General features: G+C 38.0%; 1 protein-coding gene across 6 annotated transcripts in view; it reads left to right on the forward strand.

Annotated features, from left to right (window-relative positions):
* Nucleotides 1-13,882, forward strand: part of LOC131691917 (serine/threonine-protein kinase N) — a 272,404-nt gene that overhangs the window by 101,174 nt on the left and 157,348 nt on the right. The window lies entirely within an intron of this gene.

Consider the following 13,882-nt stretch of genomic DNA (forward strand, 5'->3'; position numbering starts at 1 on the left):
GTGTCGCCTAGCCGGACAAAACCTCAAAATTTTATTTTAGATTTTTCATGATTTATTATTTTTCTCTGTTTCTTAACAGGTTGAATAGAGTCTTCTCAAAATATTAAGTCCCGAGGACGAGAGTTCAATTTTTTACAGAAATTCAAGTGTGAAATAGATGATGAATTCTGAGGAAAACTATTTTCAAACCTAAGTTATTCAAATGAATATATCTTTTTAGTTAAGATTCCTATTGGGGTCTAACTGATTTCATTTGAAAGGTTATTCGCTGGACTTATAGCTGCCATTCGAATTAGTCGATACAAGCTTTTTTTCTCGTACAGACATGAAAATCATGAAAACAAACCGTGCAATCATTTAAAGTTAAAATGTACTTTTTTTGAAACGGTTCGGAAAGATCGCGTTGTTGTTCACGATACTTGAAATTTAGTGTACTTTCCGAAAATGAATATCTTGTTTTGCCCCTTTCTGCCCCGAGGTATGAAAAAAGGTGATTTTTCATGATATGTCGCATGGTAATATAATTTATAGATGTGTCTTTCATTATCAACAATTGAAAAAATGTGTATTCTACCGAAAAATTCACCGCACCTAATTTTTTGAAAATTATTTTCGGAAATAGTGCACTTTATATTCGTAAATGTTGAATTTTCGAACCACCCTAAGTGCCAAAATTTTGAGGTAATAAAAAAAAACAAAAAATAAACAACAAATATGAATTCAGCGTCACAAAATTACCCTAATGTGAAGTTTTCATCAAATTCGGACCACTTTTGAGGTTTTGTCCAACTTTTGTATGGAAGGTGATCACTGTGCTGCGGGGAGACTTGACCAAGGCGTGGGGAAACTTGACCAAGAGAATTTTGAAAAATCATAGCAAAAAATAATCACATAAAACATACTGTAATTATTTTTTCCCTATTGTCGAGATCCTTAGGTAGCAGTAAAAAATATAAAAGGGTTGCATTCGATAAATTTCGACTTTTTTTAATGCATTTCTTTTTAAGGATTAACTGTACTGCTTGTATTCCATGTTCTCACGTCACGAAATCAGTCCTACTATTGCTAACTTTGTTTACTAATACTAAAATATAAAGACTTATGTTTGAGGTGGGATTTTTTATGGCGTGATTAACATTAATAGTAGATACCAAAGCATAATAAATATCAGCAATTTTGTATCTTTCTTCAGTTAATTGCCACTTGGTCAAGTCTCCCCATAAAATCTTGGTCAAGTCTCCCCAACATTAGTTATTGCGTTCAATGTCATGCAAATTTTAGTAATAACTATTCCAATGTTCCAATTTATGTAAAATCATTTCACTGCTTCACAAGGACTAAGATGGTATGTTAGTACATTAATAGTAATTAGTAGTCGAGTAGATATGTCCATGCAAAGTTTGATAAAAAATTACATCAGTTAATGCAAATTTAATAATCACGTAGTATTTTCTGTAAGGAAAAGGTTTCTCATTGAAAACTTTTAAAATTACCTTAAAGGATCGAAACAAGTATAAAAATATTTTTGAAAAAATTTTAAGAACCGAATGGAAGACGCCATAGCCAAAAACAGAATCCTGCGCTTGGTCAATTCTCCCCATGTTCCCCTAATAGAAAACGCCAACTGTAAATATCAGACTAATAGCAACAACTTCAGTTCTAAGTTGTATTAGTCCCAGTTACTGGTCCTCCTTGTTTTTGTGAGTAAATTCTGCTTAAATCAGAAGTTTTAGCAGTTTAAACCGTTGTTGCTTAAAAACAACATGGGCATGTGCTTTATTCATACCTTAATACAAAATAAACTGATTTTCCTGAGTATTTAGTCTATTTTAGAGATGTACAATTTGTTCATTCGATGTTCATTCGTTCTGCATCTTTTATTTGAGTGAAGCTTTCTTGTGGTATATACAATAGAGTAAAATGTTGATTGAGTTTTATCAGCTTCCAGAGTAACTCAAAAAAAAATTCAAACATTTGAGCTCTTACCACCAGAGGCTGTCACCACCAAAAAGTTATTTCCTTAAAGGATACTTCAATATGATAATTTATGCCCAAAGTCCATTATGCCAATCGTCCATTATGCCTAACGTATATTATGCCTAACGTCCATTATGCCAAACGTCTTTATGCATAACGTCCATTATGCCTAACGTGCGTATGCCTAACGTATTTATGCCTAATGGGGTACACCCAGTGATGTACCAAATCGGGTTGTTATGATTTTGGGGGAAAAAACCCAAGGTTTTTTTCCGGTTAAAACGGTTTTTTCGCAGGAAGATTGGGTTTTTTGCAATTTTTTGATATTTTACTAATTGAACATTAATGTATTGTTATCCAAACACTTTTATTTTATTTATGATTATTATTGTCATTAAGTTTTGTATGTATATAAAAATTCTGAATGGTTTTCCTCGATTGAATCATTGTTATGGCGGTGATCCAACATTTCTTTACAAATATTGTGGTTAAATTAGTGATAAAACTTTTCAACACGTTTCGAACTAAGTCGACTGCGTTTCTTACTGTGAATCTACCTACACGTACTAAACATTTTTTCTACTGTTGCTGATGTAGTTGATGCCGAAAGAATTCGGATTGCGATTTGTGAGAGTTCTGATTACGGTTCATACTAATGACGAATGTCAAGGCCACTCGCTTTCTGCATATTATGCACCTTTATTTTTCACCGAACTTAATAGGTATTTTCTAAATTTTGTGTGAATACCCATTTCATTTCGCTAAAAGTATTGTAACCCATAAAATAAATAACAAGCAGAATAAAAGTAGTTTAGGCATCACACGATTATTCTAATTTTCACTAGTCAGAGTAACAATGACTATTATTCCCACTATTATATGAAACAAGTTGAAATATGGAATGGACCGAAATTGAAATCGCTGGAACAGAAAATGTTCCGTAAAATCCGTTATAAATATATTAGAATGTAAAAATTGGATTTAAATTTCAAGTTTCAAAATCGGACAGGAGCTTTTCGATTAAGTTCTACAGCATAAAAACTGTAAAAAAGTATATCCGGTTTTTACAAAGGACCTTTCTTTATCCGACTTTTAATCTTGAATGTAACGTTGTGCGGAATTTTCTGTGAGCGAATTATACTGGAGGTTTATCTTTGCCGACTTTTTCGGGTGAGAATATTCTAAGCGATTCTCATGCTCAACACAGAAAAAAATATTTTGTAATTTTAAGTTTATTTTCATGCACATATTTGGAGGATGAATATAAATGTAAAATTAAGTTCCACCATAAACACACACGACTTGTCGTGCTTTCTTCAACGAATTTTATTATAATTTTACACGTGGATTGAAAATTACAGTTTCTTTAAACGGAAAACCAATGCGCTTCTTATGTATTTTTACTCGAATACTGCTGTAAAATGAATGACATGTAATATTACACGAATGAAAGTGTAAAATTGTATGCTGTTTCATGCTCCAATTGATTTTAACGTAATTTTCAATCAAATTTTTGATTCAATCGTTGTATGTTTACATTCGTATTGATTTACATGTCGTTTAAATTTCATTATTTTTTGGTGTGAAGGATCTCTGTCCGATTTTTACGGTTGATGTTTATATGCGATTTTTACATGCTATGACATCTGGAGTGGGTTCTACAAAGTATGTTTTATCCTTGCGACTTTTATTTTCGGTCCCTCAAATGTAAATGCAAGATTCCTTAAAAAACATTAAATGAACATCATACATTCGATAAAACGAAAAAACACATATTTCGTCCGGGTTAAAATGATTTGGGAAAAACCCGGTTAAAACCCAAAAATAAAAACCCGGGAAGATGGAATTTTTCCCAGCGGTACATCACTGGGTACACCCCACACAGTTATCCTTATTTTTTTTAAATTAAGCATCAAAATCTGGAACATACGGATTTGTGAGACTTCGAAGTGTTGCGCACAAAATTATACACACAGCTTTTTTTTCCTAATTCGTCCAATGTAGTCGATTGGTATGTTAAATTTTGCCGTCCGTAACTAGAAAAATATCTTCGACGTTTGAAGGGTTTCTCTACCTTCCTTGTGGAAGAAAGATAACACCTAACTATAATACGTGAACTTTGTGCATACAGGAGTTGAGCACGCCACATCAAAAGTCAAGCCTGCTCGGAATGTGTTATTCAGTTACCTCAAAATTCACATTCGAAGGTATCCAAACATACGAACAAGATATAACTGTAGTTCTACTTACTACCCGCTTCCCCCCCAGTCTGTGCTCTTATAATCGCTGCTGGGAACATTTTTATAGAGAAAAAAAAACAATCGGCCACGGTGATTTTATTGTTATTTTTTTTTTCTCATCGGCTACCCCCGACTGACCAACTGCTCTTGAACGGCTAATCCGTTATGAGCCGGTATAGTAAAACCAAAACCCATTCCAAATCATGACCGGCAATAAGCGTCTCTAATCGTTCGGTTGAATCGAACCGCGGACAGGTTGCAACTTGTAACAGTTTCCTCATTCCTTGGCATCGGGCGGCCTCCGGCAGCGCCAAAGAAAAGCTGATCCAGCTCAACCGATAATAATCGATAAAACATTACCCAAAATTGCTTTTTCCCAGAAGTGGCTGTTGGTTTGTTTGTTTGTTAAATTGTTTCGAATTTAGGCGGAACTTTTACTGGGTCACGGGTGTAACCTTACGGCGTATCGCAGCTGATCCCCTTCAGATCTGCCAGAGTATCGGGGTCGATGCAATTTGCCCACTCTTACCACCGCAAGCTACCAATCGAGAAACCAAAAACTAGCTGCTGGCAAGTGGTAATCGATTATGACTAATGGCTTTGTTATTTATATATATCGGCAGCATATGTGCGAGTGCGAAATACGGTGGTCATGAACTGCATAACAAATAGCGCTTGTAAACGAAACATGGAAGGGCACTAACATAAGCTATGGGAGGGGGGTATACCACGTAACTGCACCTGTACCGACCGGCCTAATGAATGAAACTGAGTACTGGCGGACTATAGTGGTGGCAATTTGAAGTATAAAATTATGTATGACGCGTGATGCAAAAAGTGGTGTGGAATTGGCGCACGGGAAAACTAAAAGGAAAAATCGCAATGGCGAAACAATTACAGCGGCAGCAGCAGCAATGGCAACAATAACAAACGGCTACTGTTTATGCTACTTAGACACGAGCAGATGGAGATATTTATATAAGAACCAAAAGTTTTGGTGCAGTTGCGGTTGTGGGAAAACTTCATTTGAGCATTTCGCTCGTTATGCCACTGCAGGCAGCATTGTTTCCAATGACACAACACGTCACAATGGCATAATTTGATTCGACTTTTCCAAGCAACAGGAAAATCGCTAAAGATTTTACGAAATCTCCAAAGAAGCACGTCTTCGTCCTACAGTAGATAAAAGTTATCGTTGTGTTCCCCGACTAGGTTGCGTTATCGCCCCCGTCCAGTTAGAATTGAATTTCGCTTTCTTCCAACTGACGGTAAGTTATTTTATCCATTCCAGCACGTCCATGTAGATGGAGTACGTGACTGGGGCGTTGATGGAGTTCCTACGGGAAAGTCCGCCTCTTTGTTACATACAGGCAAGTAGGAGTCCTGCCAAATGCGGAACTGTTTTCGAAGAAATTTAATTCACGCAACCGCGCTCGCAAACAAAGCGGGGGGAGCCCAGCTTTTCCGAGGTGAAAGTCGTTTCTTCCAGATATATGATCTATAGGTAATTTTCATATGCGGCTATAGGTATCAATTATTATTATTACTATCGATTTAGCACAGTCTCCCTATATGTAGGTATATAGATAGAGAGCAAATCGTGGGTTGCAATGCTTGTCTACATATTATTATAGCATCGATTCGAGCTGAGTTTCTATAGCGGGTGAGCTTATAGAAGCACTCGTCATTCGTACGGGAACAGGAAGGGACGAAAGGTAATAGTTTTATTATGATTGGTTTGGCTTGGATTGTGCTGTGTATTTATATTGGAAAGAGCGGCGTGACTGAAAGTAAGAGTTAGCGAACAATTGCGCGAGCGACGTCGGTCGGGTTTATAACTTATTGAGTTGGCTAGTGCTTTAATTTGTTTGTTTGATTGAGATATTAATATAGTAAAAAAGAAGCTTAGTTCACAGAATTATTATATTGAAATTTTTTCCTCTGATTTGTTGAACTTTACCACTGCGACCAATCTATCTGTTTTCATTTAAATTACATGAATCGTCGTTTGAAACGAGTTGTTTATTTTTCTATTGCAATTGCCCGAAACAGATGCTAACTTTAAAATGCGGTTAAACTTCATTTCAGGTTAGATCTGCCTCACAAGATGCATTCATTGCTGTATTGCTGATTGACAGCAAATGCGTACAGAGCTAATAATAAGTCGAGGGGTTTGCGTTTCGATTTTCGACTTATCAGAATCTTGCTGGCTCAAAACAAGGTTCGATTTCAGACAAACTGAACAGAACTTCATCTCTCTAGGGACATTAAAAGTTAGAATTCGTCTAGCGTTAGTCTGGTGACTTGGTCAAGTGCCAGATACTGATGAGACAAAGTGAAAACACAAACTCCTTGGTTTATTATAGTTCGGTTTATGACCCTTTCACATAAAATGATTTTAAACCAATCGAAATATTGCATAATAAAATTCAAAACTATCGGAGAATCGACATACGCCATCTTGAATCAAATCGATCTTTGTGGTAATGGGGTAATTTCGAAAGGTATGCCGTTTTGCCATATATAGTCGTTTTATCGACTTTTCGAGGAATCAAGATAGGTATATTATGTAATTATTATTCACAAAAAATGACGGGTTTGACGGTATTGCAAACATCTTCAAGTATATTTCAGAGTCAGTTTTAAAGAAGCTCTGGAAGACAACTGCTTTAAGATGGTTATTGCATTACGCCTCGATAGTGGTGCATCGAGGAGACCGAGAGGGCTTATGGGCCTTTTTTATGTCTTGTGTTTTTTAATACTATGCACCAGCCCAAACTAACAGTCAACTAAGAGCCTGTGCGCACTGGCGTCTCCGATTGGCGGATCGCCGTGGATTGACTTTTTCTGTGGGTTGTGTTTGCAGACATTATACAACAGCTTAACGGCAGTCTTTGTGAGCACGGCTCGCAGTGGAAGTCATTGTGTGTCGATTTATCGGTCGACCTCGTCAACGTGCACAGGCGTATTAAGAAAAAATAACAGTAGAACCCTATTAGTTGTGTTGTGTTGTAATAATTGTAGTTTTTGGTATTAGTGTACAATTGTGTGCTAGCCGTGTATCTATCTGTGTATGTGGGCGTCTAAGTATTTGTGACATATGGACCAGGGAATGGATGCAGAACTGGCTTATATGATTGAATAGTGGGTGATCCTTGTTGGGATTCGTTGGTCACTTTTTACAGGTGTTCAATTCGTGCATTCGATTCGATTCATTCGGATTGGACAAATGAAGGTGCGATTAATTTACCGACGCACGTCAATCATCCATTCCCGTCCAGCATAGCATGAGAAACTTATAACGGAGTTAATTGTCGTTAATGGTAAATATATATAATTTTCTGGCATTTAGACGATTCCAAGTAGTTTTATTGCATGGTACATGTGTTGTTCAATTAAAATTCAATAACAGTACTAACTCTACTCCCTGGGCTTGTGTGACGAGCCTAATGGGCGCGTACTCTTGCTTGGTCGATAAGAGTGGGAGATCCGAGCGAGTGCTGGTTCATTGATCTCTGAGTCTCATGACTAATAATCATTCGATCGAGTGTTTTGGCGGACGGCTGATATGGATGTTTCTACTTTCAAATGGGGGAACATACTGGTTCGGTTGTTCGGGGACTCATTTGATCTTGAGCATAGTGATCGAGTCATTCGATTCGGATCAATGGACTGTCATCTATAAGAGATGATCAGATGCATATCATATCTATTTCTTTATCGCTCTCGCAGGTTGATGGGATTGACGATATTGTAAACATCATCAAGCCACAATAGATTCAATAGAGTTATCTAAATATAAGGACCTTCGCTCTTTTTAGTTTCTATTTGCACCAAGTTCTACTACTAGAGGTTAATTAGTTCTCATGTTAATAATCCACCAATTATTATGACTACTCAGAATTTTTATTTATATAAGAAGTCCGCTTCAGGATGTTGATTACAATACGCCTCGATAGTGGTGTATCGAGGAGGCCGGGAGGGCTGATATGAGCGTTTTTTCTGTTCTATACCTTTCCTCTATTTACCCTCTCATAGCCGACAATCAACTAATAACAAATAGATAATTAAGAAAGGATGTGCTATGTGTGGTGGTTGTATTCAAGTATTGGTAGAGTTTAAAGTACTAATGTATATCTTTCATGTGATTATCATAAATTCAGCTGTATCTTGTACCTATCTAATCTATTACGTCTCTCATTTTCTTTTCGAGTCCTATACTGCCATTCTACACCCGCCTGCAGCTAGGTCAGCAAAGATGGTGATAGTGAACGTCTTAACACTCACACATTCTCAAACGCGATCTCAAGCGGGAACCTACAAAAATGCCCTCGCGCACGCGATTACGAATCGATCACGTCCGGAAGACTATCCTTGATCCTAGAAGCCTAGGTCAATGCCTTCAGCTGGACCAATTAAGAAAATACGCTCATACCTATTAGACAACACGTCTCATGGCGACATGACCGGGAACCCTATCGATATAAACGATCCCACTCTCTGCCAGAATTCTAACCGCGCACCGAAAATTTAATATCAGACTCACGGTTCGCGTGACCCTTCAAGAACACACCTTGCAAAATCACGTCAGCGCACAGACGTTAGAGCCCCTCGCGATTTTCCAAGCAACCTACGCCCACGAACTCGCAAACACGATCACACCCCGGTGATAAGGTGAAAATCTCAGCACTCATAAACTTACCAACACGATCTCAAGCATCAACCTACAAAGTCCCGCGCTCGCGCCATCATGAATCGGGATCGTCCGGAAGTCTCTATCCTCGGTACCAACAATCTAGGTCCTTGTTAATAAAAAATAATAAAACTGAAAAATAACTCCCATATCCACTAGACAAAACGTTCCATGGCGACATGACCGGAAACTCTAGTGATATGGGGTAACTCTCTCCCTGTCAGAATGTGATCCGTACACCGAAAGCTAAAGATCAGAATGACGGTCCGCGAATATATGAATGGCCGCAGGGTTTCAAAATCGAATTTATACATACGAAGTCACATACACGCGAGCACACGCGACAAAAACGTCAACATACGAACGCTTAAGCCCTTCGCGATCAGCTACGCGCACCTATGCCCGCGATCGCGTAAACATGATAACACTTCGGCAATTGTGTGAACGTTTTAGTACTTACGAAGTTACAAACGCGGTCTCAAACGCGAACCCGCAAACGATGAATCGGTCACGTCCGGAAATCTTTAGCGTTCATTCTAGCAATTTAGGTCCATACATTCAGTTGGACCAATAAAAAAAAAAAAAAAATAAAGCTCATATCCACTAGACCACGCGTTCTACGGCGACATGATTGGGAACTCTAATGATATGGAAGAACCCACTTTGTTCTGGAATCTGAACCGTACACAAAAATCAGATTCACGGTCCGCGCGCGGTCATTCTAGAACACACGCGAATATGCGAAAGGCACACGGTTATGAAATAGAATTTATACACGCGAAGTTACATACACGTTAGCACACGCGACATACAAACGCACACGCGATCGAGCACATTAACGTACAAATGTTCGAGCCCTTCGCGATGATACACGCGATCGCGAGTCCCTGCGCCTGCACATACCTGAACCGTACAATGAATATCACATTCAGAATCACGGCCCGCTACAATTGGCCTAATGCAGTGTTTTATTGGGCGACATTGCCTGTCTCGTCTGCAAATTGTAGTATGTGATTCTGACGGGGAGCCCTTCCGAGAACCTAGCTCTACAGCTCCAGTAGGACAACTCTCTAAAAAAAATCACCTTGATCGCTGCAACGAATCTGTCGCTTGATCCCTAGGAACCATTTTAACAATAATCTAACCGATTTACCGCACTATTTAACTATTTTGTAATAGCCATTGTTTCCACTTTAATGTGCAAAAGTACAATTCACTAAATTTTCCATTCGCAAAGTGTTTACGGTGAAGTGTACGGCAGCAAATTGATAATTACTCGAGTTGTTTTGCTGTATATTTTTGTGCTCGCGTATGTCTATGACGATTTGCGTTGTTTTTCTTCCAAATACACTAGACAGCTCAGCTTGAAATTCCAATTTTGCGTGCCAATCTGCACGTTTGAACCTTGTTTTTGGCACTTGAAAGCACATTTTTGGTTGTTCTGGCTCGTAATTTTGGTAGGCAACCTCCTTTCTTTTTTCCAACTTTTTACCATCACAATTCTTCAAAAATTCATAAATAGTTGCACGCACAATTGGATTGTTTTTGAACATTTAACCCTCAAAAAGGCAAGCTAAATTGTGACTTCAAGAAGCATCGATCCTACGACCCAATGTAATCAAAAGCCTCTTTTTTGTCATTTTATCAGTGAGAGAATCGAAAGCCCGAAAACGTTCGATCATTCGTATTTCAAATTACAAGTTGATTGAAACTAGAGAACTGTAACTAGCCGGACCTCAGAGACCCGTTGCCTTTTTTAAGGGTTAAGGAATTCATTTTGTACTGAGGTGTTCAAACAGGTTGACGAAGTATTCACATACAGTATTGAACCAAACATGTGCAACATGTGTGATACAGTGCAGACCCGATTTTATCGGCACTCGATTTTATCAGCCCCCGATTTTAGCTGCTCTCGATTTTATCAGCTTTTTGACCCGATTTTATCAGCTTCATATGAAAATTGATAGTTGGTAGTTTGATGGGCTCTAGCAGACGAACCAAATTGAATTCGAGCAAATCCTTTCTTGAGCATATTTTTCTTATCTTAGAGATCCGAAATATGCAAAAACAATATTTTTTTTAAATTTTGCGCTGTCAGACCCCCTAAGGGAAGTTTAAGCTAAATAATCAAGAAAGGTTATGAGATTATATCTAGGGACTAAAGAAGAATTTTTTAAGAGCTTCAGTCTCTTAAAAAGAAAGAAAAATATATGCCCGGATTTTATCAATGGTCCCGGTTTTATCAACTTTAAATTCACCAAGGGGCTGATAAAAGCGGGTTCTTACTGTATCGAAATTTATTAAACAGCCTCAGTAAATTGATTCGAAACAAAGTAAGATTCCACAATTGACAGTTTAGGAGTGTAATTTCATTCTATATCATTACAACTGAACTCTTCAACATTTCTGAGTAGAAATAAATTTAGGTGATACTTAATGGTTTGCTTAGAAAAACGAACAATGCTTTCGTTTTTTAAGCTAGCGTCAATCCGGTGCTTGCTTAGTTCTGTCACTAAGTTAGCATCGAATTCTGATGAGACGAAATCGAAACGCATGCAATAGTTGTGAATAACCAAAATTAGTGTTGTAGACCTTTGATTGAGATTCCGAAGAAATTATCAATTACTTTGAGCGTTGTCAAAACAACTATTTGTGGCAATTACAGGATGGGAAATAGACTATTTGATATAGTCTGTGTTCCAAATTTCATTCCACCGGGAAGAAATTTTCGAACAACACAGGTGAAAGATCAGGCTCCACTACTTCAAAAGAGGAGTCTAAAAGCCATCCTTCAATTTCAAATGCAATCATACATATTCTTTTTTTCATTGTACGCTTTATAGAAAATTAACCTGCCTGCTTGTAACGGTATATGTGAGCCATATTCACAGTTTAAAAAAAAATTAAACAGGTTTTTTTTATTAAAATAAAACAATAAAAAGCAGAATCAAATGCAACTCATTTTTTTGTTCGAATCGACGCCTTACTTTTCTGATTTCGTAGCATAGATATTATTTCTGTTTATAGATTAAGTTTTCCAATAGAAATGCATATTTCTGTGTAAACATTTCAAATGTTTTTTCGCAGGACGTCGGAAGAATCATCTGACTATTTAATTCAAAAAGCTCTAATCTACGTTGTACATTAAAGGATGACTTGTAGATATTTATTTAAAAGCAGTGGAGCTTGATTCTTCACCTGTTTGGTCCGAAAATTTCTTTCCGGTGGAATCCAATTCAAAACAGAATGGTGATATTAATGTACTCAATATAGGAAATCGTTTATCATTTACACGATCCAATAGGGAAGATGTGTTAGAAGTAACTCCCTGCTCCGACAGAATTCGACATGAGTTGCTAAAATGAACTCAACATGAATACAGCATCTTTAATCATTTGAATGTCTCGCTAGGAATCGTCACATATCATAATCCCAAATCTATGAACTAGGACTCTACGATGATGGCTTGGCGACTAGGTTTTTTGTGTATTTACCAACGATTGAACGTAGAAGTGTCTTGGAAACCAACTGGTTTGTCCGCTTCGAGTTATGAGTACTTCCGAAATTGCTAGACTGAAAAAGTTAATATAAGATCTTGGAATCGCAGATGCAGAGTTGGAAATACCCTTCGATCCTCTGATCACTGTGATTGAAAAATTGTCTCGTAAAGGTTGGTAGATCGTTATTTTTGGAATAGAAAGACTTTTATACCGTTTCAATTAGAACTGCTAATGGTGAATACACGTCTGACGAAGTTGAAGTGTTCAACTGTCTTCTTGACACACACACTTTCGACGACTGCACCTTAGTTATGTGCATGTAGTTCTGCTTCTGGCGGATTTGCTCGTAAAATTGGGAATGGGTCAAATGGACGCTTGAAAGTTTTGTTCTCTATAAGTCCCCGGGAAAAGATCGAGTCATTCCAGTTTTACTTCAGAGAGGATATGAAAACTTCAAACGTATTCCAAAGAAAGTTCTGGCGTATAATTTTACAACGGGATCCATTGCCTTACCTATGAAACTAAAAGCAAAAAAAAATATCTAAGGTTTTTTCACACAACAATCTCTGTCCCTGCAAAATACTGAATCATTTCTACAAAATACTGAAAAATAGAGTGCCATTGCAAATGATTACATATGTTAGTGTTATAATAATAATAAATATTATAAGCATTAAACAAGACTTGTCACCACAATAAAATTACCCAATCCGTTCAAAGCGCTTATCAAATCGTGATTCCCACAATCCGTTCTGTATTCCACGAGCAACGATACTACCGCTTTTCGTGAAATTTGCTTTGTATCGAAAACCCACCCGTTGAATCCACCGAAAATCTAACACTACTCTGCAAAATTCAACACTCGCAGCAAATTCAACTGATCAGCAGTTGTAACCATAAAAGCAATACCTCTATACTACACCCGCTGCGAACAAGTCTAGTACCAGGATGATTACACTGACACTTTTCCGGCTAGGGCTCGAATAACTCAAATAACTCGGTCCTCCAGGGGGATCCTTCAAAAAATTTATGTCTACAACCTATAAGCAGAGCAATGCTTCTCCACAATTTCCAACCCTATGGACGGAAGGAAAGGGTCCGCTCATCCGCCATTTGTTTCCAAACACGATACTTTTGTGTTTCATTTCAAGGGTACTCACACTATGCGGACCGGTGTAATCTTCAACAACACCCCCCCTCACCGTTCCCGTGTAACCATCATCTGGGCCAGGGTGACGTTAGCACACAATATGCGGCCTGTGCTGTTTGCTATCGATAAAATATACCCACCCGTAATTGGATTTTACTGCTGTTGTAGAGCTCCACTAGCGCGCTCTGTCTCAGTGTCACGTCGTCGTTCCGTATAGTACCGCTAATACCCATACACACTTATACGCACGCATTGTGAACCACCATCAGCCGCGGGACGGTAAGAGGGAAGCTTAGGATTTCAGTGCGACTTGACGACCCGA

The sequence above is a fragment of the Topomyia yanbarensis genome, chromosome 3 (assembly GCF_030247195.1).
Source record: "Topomyia yanbarensis strain Yona2022 chromosome 3, ASM3024719v1, whole genome shotgun sequence".
Classification (NCBI taxonomy): Eukaryota; Metazoa; Arthropoda; class Insecta; order Diptera; family Culicidae; genus Topomyia; species Topomyia yanbarensis.